Source organism: Quercus robur, chromosome 1 (genome assembly GCF_932294415.1).
Source record: "Quercus robur chromosome 1, dhQueRobu3.1, whole genome shotgun sequence".
In the NCBI taxonomy this organism is placed as follows: Eukaryota; Viridiplantae; Streptophyta; class Magnoliopsida; order Fagales; family Fagaceae; genus Quercus; species Quercus robur.
Genome location: NC_065534.1, coordinates 18,330,255 through 18,337,385, shown reverse-complemented (window position 1 = coordinate 18,337,385; position 7,131 = coordinate 18,330,255). Strand labels below are relative to the sequence as shown.

The 7,131-nt window shown below is 39.3% G+C and overlaps 1 pseudogene; it reads right to left on the bottom strand.

Moving 5' to 3' along the window:
• Positions 1-2,227: 2,227 nt before the first annotated feature.
• On the bottom strand, positions 2,228-3,516 carry LOC126726745 (uncharacterized; annotated as a pseudogene).
• Between the last annotated feature and the right edge of the window lie 3,615 nt (positions 3,517-7,131).

Below are 7,131 nucleotides of genomic sequence, written 5' to 3'. Positions count from 1 at the left end.
ATCACCACGTCAATGCTATGACCTTTCGACTTCATCCTCAGTCCTCGGGACAATGCTGCAACCCTTCATCTTCATCCTCGATCCTCGGGCCAATGCTGCGACCTTCCAACTTCCTCCTAGCAGCTTGACCATAGCTATCCCTGCTAGTAGGGCCTCGTATTCTGCCTCATTATTGGTGGCCGAGAATCTTAATCGCAATGACTTTTCCATTATCAGCTTCTCGAGGGTGACCAACACAATCCCTACTCTTGTCCCCTTTCTGTTGGAAGCCCCATTTGTATAAACTTTCCAGGATGGGGCAATTGTGGCCGAGGAGATCAATCCACTCATTACTGCCTTTTCCTCCTCGAGAATGCCCTCGACGAATTCTACTACAAAATCTACTAAAACCTGTCCTTTTACGATCGTCTGAGGCATGTACTTAACATATAGTCTCCCAACTTGGTTCCCCATTTAGCAATCATGCTAGTGTAGTTAGATTTCCTTAGTAGGGCTTTCAAAAGAAGCTCGGTAAGCACCACAACGGTATGGGCTTAGAAGTAATGAGGAAGTTTCCTAGTAGTATACACAATGGCCAGCACTGCCTTTTCCAAGAAAAGGTAACGTGTCTCGTCCTCCTGTAAGGATTTGCTAACATAGTAGACGGGCCTCTAAATCCTGTCCTCATTCCTGACTAGGATGAAGTTAACAGCGTGTTTGGTGACTGCTAGGTATGTATACAACACTTCCTCCTCATCGGGTCGAGAAAGTATCAGTGGATTGGACAAGTACTGTTTGAGGTCCTTAAAAGCTGTTGCACACTTTTCGGTCTATTGAAAATCCTTCCACTTATGAAGTAGTTTGAAGAAAAGGCAACACCTGTCCACGGATTGAGAGATGAACCTATTCAAGGCTGCTGTCATCCTAGGCAACCTTTGCACCTCTTTGGGATTCGGAGGAGGGTGCAAGCTGTTTATAGCCCTGATATGTTCTGGATTGACTTCGATTCCCCGGTGAGTAATCATGTATCCTAGGAATTTGCCTGAGCTGACCCCAGAGGAGCACTTGGACATGTTAAGGCATAGTTTATGCTCTCTCAGCATCGAGAAGGTTTCTCCTAGATTGGCTAAATGCTCTTCTACCTTCTTACTCTTAACTACCATATCGTCAATGTATGCCTCCATGTTTCTCCCAATCTGTCTCTTAAACATTCGTGTTACCATTCTTTGATAAATGGATCCTGCATTTTTGAGGCCGAAGGGCATCACACAATAATGATAGTTTCCATTGGGGGCACAAAAGTCCGTCTTCTCCTAGTTGGACAATGACAGAGGTATCTGATGGTAGCCCTAAAAGGCATCCAAGAAACTCATCTGAGGATGCCCCACCGTGGCATCCACCAATTGGTCAATTCTAGGAATAGGAAAGGGGTCTTTTAGGCAGGTTTTGTTCAAGTCTGTAAAATCTATGCACACTCGCCACTTCCCATTTTTCTTCTTCACCACTACTGGGTTGGCTAGCCACTCGGGGTAGAAGGATTCCTTAATAGCCCCAGCCTGCTTCAACTTGTTCACCTCTATCCTGACTGCCTCAACGTGATCTTTGGATGACTGCCGAGGAGGCTGCTTGCGCGACACGGCCTTGGGATTCATGTTTAACCGGTGGCATGCTAGCTCGGGATCAATTCCTGGAACGTCATAAGCATTCCATGTGAAAACATCAATATTTGCCTTTTGGAACTTCACCAATTCTGCCTTTTCTATGGGTGGCAACTGTGAGCCCACTAGGAAATACTGCTCTGGTTCCAGCCATATTATCACCTTTTCCAACTCCTCAGATGATTCTCCTGATATCTCAACCTGCTGCCCTTCTGCAGGCCTTTTTGGTTGCTATTGGATTGGATCCCTAGTCACTGTGGCAAGACTTGATGACTGCTACGTGATTGTTAACACCAAGCACTACCTGGCTATGGCCTGATCACCCACCAATTCTCCTATTCTCCCCTGAGTAGGGTACTTGACCTTCATATGAATGTTGAGGGCATTGCTCCCACAGCGTGAAGCCAGGGTCTACCCAGAATAGCAATGTACGTGGAGAACGCTTCTTCCATTATAAAATTAACCTGGACCTCCATATCGCTGACCTACACAGGAAGTTTGATCATTCCTCGGGGGACCACCATTTTGCCGTCGAAACCCATCAGCACAGAATCATACGTATCCAGGTCCTCGAGCCTTAAGTTTAGCCCCTAATACAGATCTAGGTACATTATTTCTGCTTTGCTTCCCTAGTCAACCACTACTCTCCTCACATCATAGCCCCCAATCCTAACAATAACCATCAGGGCATCATCATGTGATTGGAGGGTTTTCTGCTTGTCGTCCTCGGAAAAACTCAAGCTAGGGGGGACCATCACCCTTGTTCTTTTGTGAGTCTGATCCCTGGCCTCTAGGTCAGAGCCCCTCACCACGGACATGACTCCGGAACTTGCCCTAACATCACCCCCTGGCCTAGCCAAGATCACGTTAATAATGCCCAATGCTGGCCGAAGAGTGCCGTTTCCACGCATCCCACTCCCCGAGTGTCCGAGCTGTTCCACAGGTTGATGTAGGAAATAATTGAGTTTTCTTGATTTCGCCAACTGATTTAGGTAATCACGCAGGGTCCTGCAGTCTTCCGTGGTGTGCCTTTTGTCCCGATGGTAATGGCAGTAGAGGTTTAGGTTTTTTTTGGATGGATCCCCATCCATCCTGTTAGGCCACTCGAAAAATGACTCGTTTTTTATCTTCTCCAGTATTTGGTACACCAGCTCCTTAAACAGCGAATTGATCAGTTGAACCCTCATGGATGTTGTATGAATAAGAAAATCTCTTCGGGGCCGGTCATTATGGTACCTTCTTGCCCGAGGATCCTCTTTTCTAGGAACACTTTAGCTTTAGCTTTCCCTTTTCTCTGCATCTAGTCCTCCTCTAATCTCTTATACTTGTCAATACGATCCATGAGCTGGCGCATGTTCAAGGTAGACTTCATTGTTAATGGCTTCTTCAGATCGTGCTCAGTCGGGAGGCCAACCTTGAAGGTCCTTACTGCCACATCCTCAAAATCTCCATCCACTTCATTGTACATTTCCCAATACTAGTCCGAGTAGGTATTGAGGGTCTCTCCCTCCTGCATGGCCATAGACAACAAAGAATCCACTGGCCTAGGGACTCTACTACAGGTCATAAATCTTGCACTGAATGCCCTTGTCAACTCTTCAAATGACCCAATTGATCCTTCCTTAAAGGCATTAAACCAACGCATGGCAACAGGCCCAAGGTTGGAGAGGAACACTTTGCACATAAGGGCCTCATTGCTGGCATGGACGGCCATCTTCTGATTAAAGTGGCTGATATGCTCCACGGGATCAGTCCTTCCACTATATATGGTGAATGTTGGCTGGGAGAACCGATGGGGGAGCCTGGCCTTATTAATCCTCCTCACAAAAGGGGACTTGGAAATCTACCGTAGGGCTTTGCTTATAGCATCATTTCCCATGGTGTGATGAGCAGGTCCTTTTCCATGCTTGTTATGGCCCCTCTCCAACTTGTCCTGCCGTGAAGAGGCTAAGTAAGACTCATTAGGTGGAGTTCTAGACCTGCACTGGTACAAGTGATCATGGCTTTCCTCTGGGCCTTCACTTGATGGGGAAGATGGGCTCCTCCTATCATGCTTCCTGCGCCTCAGCTTTGTGTGCAGATGATTAACTTCCCTTTGCAGCTTCAGTGTCTCCTGATCATGTGAGACCTGACTCTTGGACTTGGAATGGCTTCGCTTAGTATACTCAGTGTGATAAGATTCCACCACAACACTTGGGGTATGTTGCTTGTCTCTCCTACGTTCCAAGTTAACAAATTGGTTCTCCCTTTAGGAGCCAACTGATTCCTCCCTATCCTGGCCAACGTTAGCCATCAGTACTTAGGACAGATCCACCACAACTTGTTGTTCTCACAGACGGCGCCAATTGTAAGGACCCGAATATCTGTGGCCCAAGCCCACTTGGAACAATGGGCTGTGTCTTTCAAACCTGGCCCAAATCAATAAAATTTGTAAGAGGTGGGAAATAACAACAACAATGGGCTATACCCGAAGACAAGTACAAGGAAGAATCTTGTTTTTATTTAGAAACAAATGAGTACAGGGCTCTATATAGGTACTCCCGAGGAGATTGGATTTGTATAAAATTAGTCCTGTTCACTTTTTTCTTCCAGTGCCTTTTCTTCTGTTTCTTTTTTCTTTCTTCTTTTTTCGATCCCTTTTCCAATGCTCTCTCCTTTCCTTATATACTTCTACCTTCATCACATCTTCACCGTCCATTTCTACTTCACCTTCCTCTTTTTTTGACACTTGTTACCTTTCACATCTGAAACAGGTGGTAGAAGAGACCTGCTTAGCTGTGGCTTACACTGTTTAGATTACTTCCTCATCAATGTGGCTGATAAAACTGTTGTCTACCATTTAATGTGAATGCAATAGGCTACATCAGGCCAAAGGCTTACCTACTGCCTACTGACTTCCATTCTTTTTAGATTCTAGCTTCCACTTAGAATACCATGGAGTATCATGGCTCATTTGATCTCCTCCTCGGGTGGCTTCCTCCTTTAGGCCCGTGGCTTGCAGTATCACCACGACAATGCTGTGACCTTTTGACTTCATCCTCGGTCCTTGGGACAATGCTACGACCCTTCATCTTCCTTCTCGGTCCTCAGGCCAATGCTGCGACTTTCCAACTTCCTCCTCGGTCCTCAGGTACTCACATTACATATTTTGAAAATCTAACTGTTGAATTGAATGTTTTTTACACCCTTAACACACATGTCAAAATTTGTATCAATTAAATATTATTTATTGTATGATATATAAGCTTATATTTTATGCATAATTTTAAACAACAAAAACTTGCAATTTAAACAGTTTATTGATGATATAGTTATTGCTTTTTAATTTTTTATAAATTTTGCAAGTATAGAGGATATAAGAATAAAATATATTCTAATAGTGGATATGTGAAATTCACCTCCAACAAAAAGATATTGTGTAAGGTTATAGACTTAGGTTACTACTAATTTTGTAACTAAATTTTGTCCATATTATTTGAGAATAAAATTATAAAAAATTGAACAAAATTATTTTATAAAAATATTACTATTATACCTCTATTATACCCCTATTTTTTTTTACCACCGCACACCCTTAGTGTAATGATCACTCCACAAGTATAAGTGCTTGTAGAGTGTAAGGGACAAGGGCCAAGGTTCAAGTCTCCAGGAGGGAGTTTCACACACACATATACTTAGATTAGATTAGCGTAAAATTTATATCTTGTATAAAAAAAATTGCTATTTTTTGAGTTTTATTAGTGAAAATTTCATTAATTTTTTATTTATTTATAAATATGATAGAATTTAAACATATGACGTGTGCTTCTTAATGATTATTTTTTATCATCAGACCAAGACATCATTTCATTATTTTCATTAAATTTATTCCATTCATTTCGATTCCTCCAAAATTTGGGGGCAAAATAAATTTTAAATTTTAAGGGAAAAATGAAAATGGAAAAATGAGTGTTTGTTTCCTTTTATCCATTTCATTTCTTCACACTCAAACATAAAATAACAATTTAATTTTTTGTTGTTGTTAAAACTCTCAAATATACTTAGATTAGGTTAGTGTAGGGGGCAAGGGTTAGGGTTCAAGTCTCTAGGATGGAGTTTCACACACACATATACTTAGATTAGGTTAGCATAGAATTTCTATCTTGTATAAAAAAAATTGCTATTTTTTGAGTTTTATTAGTGAAAATTTCATTAATTTTTTTATTTATTTATAAATATGATAGAATTTAAACATATGACGTGTGCTTCTTAATGATTATTTTTTATCATTAGACCAAGATATCATTCCATTATTTTCATTAAATCTGTTCCATTCATTCCGATTCCTCCAAAATTTGGGGGCAAAATAAATTTTAAATTTTAAGGGAAAAATGAGTGTTTGTTTTCTTTTATCCATTTCATTTCTTCACACTCAAACATAAAATAAAAATTTAATTTTTTTCGTTAAAACTCTCAAATAAAGGAATGGAACGAATATTCCAACAATTATTTCATTTATTTCCCTTCTCTATCATAAATATGGTAACATAGTGTGAAAATCATGGAACTGGCCGTAGTCCCAAGGCCTCTCCCAATTGTTACTATCTACTGCCTATACACATACAAACCCTCTGCTATATGTAGAAAACAGACTATTTTTTTCTTTTTTTGGGGGTAATCTGTAGAAAACAGGCTTCAAAAGAAGAATTACTGCTTATACATAAACTGTACTATAAGTAGAAAAAGAGACTACAAGAAGAATTACAGTCACATTTTCAAATTTATCATTTCTTTCTCTCTAATGGGAGTAATCCAAATTTGTGCTCCCCACAATGGAAACCCTTTGGTATGATCACTTGGATACCCTCCACGCTCACCTCTCCGCCACATGGCCCCACCCAGTTGCCCATATCTTACAACTTTTAAAAACCCACCACTAGCAAATTAAATTTGGCCCATAGAGTTAAAATTATAAATAGTTTTTTCACTTCAAAAAAAAAAAAAATTTGTTTTTACCCAAAAATAAAAGGAGAAATTTTATTTAAGACAACAAATTTTTACAATATTTTCATAACATCTTTATTTTTAATTATGGTGAGACATTTTACTTTATTTTGGCCTTAATTATTGTTAAAATTTTATAACAATTTGTTGTGTTCACAACATAACTCAAAATTATTTTTATTTAAAATTTTTATTTATTTTTAACTTTACTTTCATGTAATTGAATTCTATAATTTTCAAATCTATTCAATTCAAGCATTCTATTTAATTTCGTTAAAAAATTTTCATTCAAAAAATATTTTTTTCCCATGAAAAAATTTATAAAAATATTTAATGGGATAATTTTTTATTCATTAGTTAATTAACAGAAATGGATGAAAGACCCGAATTAAATAAATCTAAAACTTAAAAGACTAAATTGAATGAAAATAAAGTTAAAAAATTAAAATGAATTTTAGTTAAATTTAAATAGTACAATTTATGTTTTGATATTTTCTTTTTTTGATAAAAA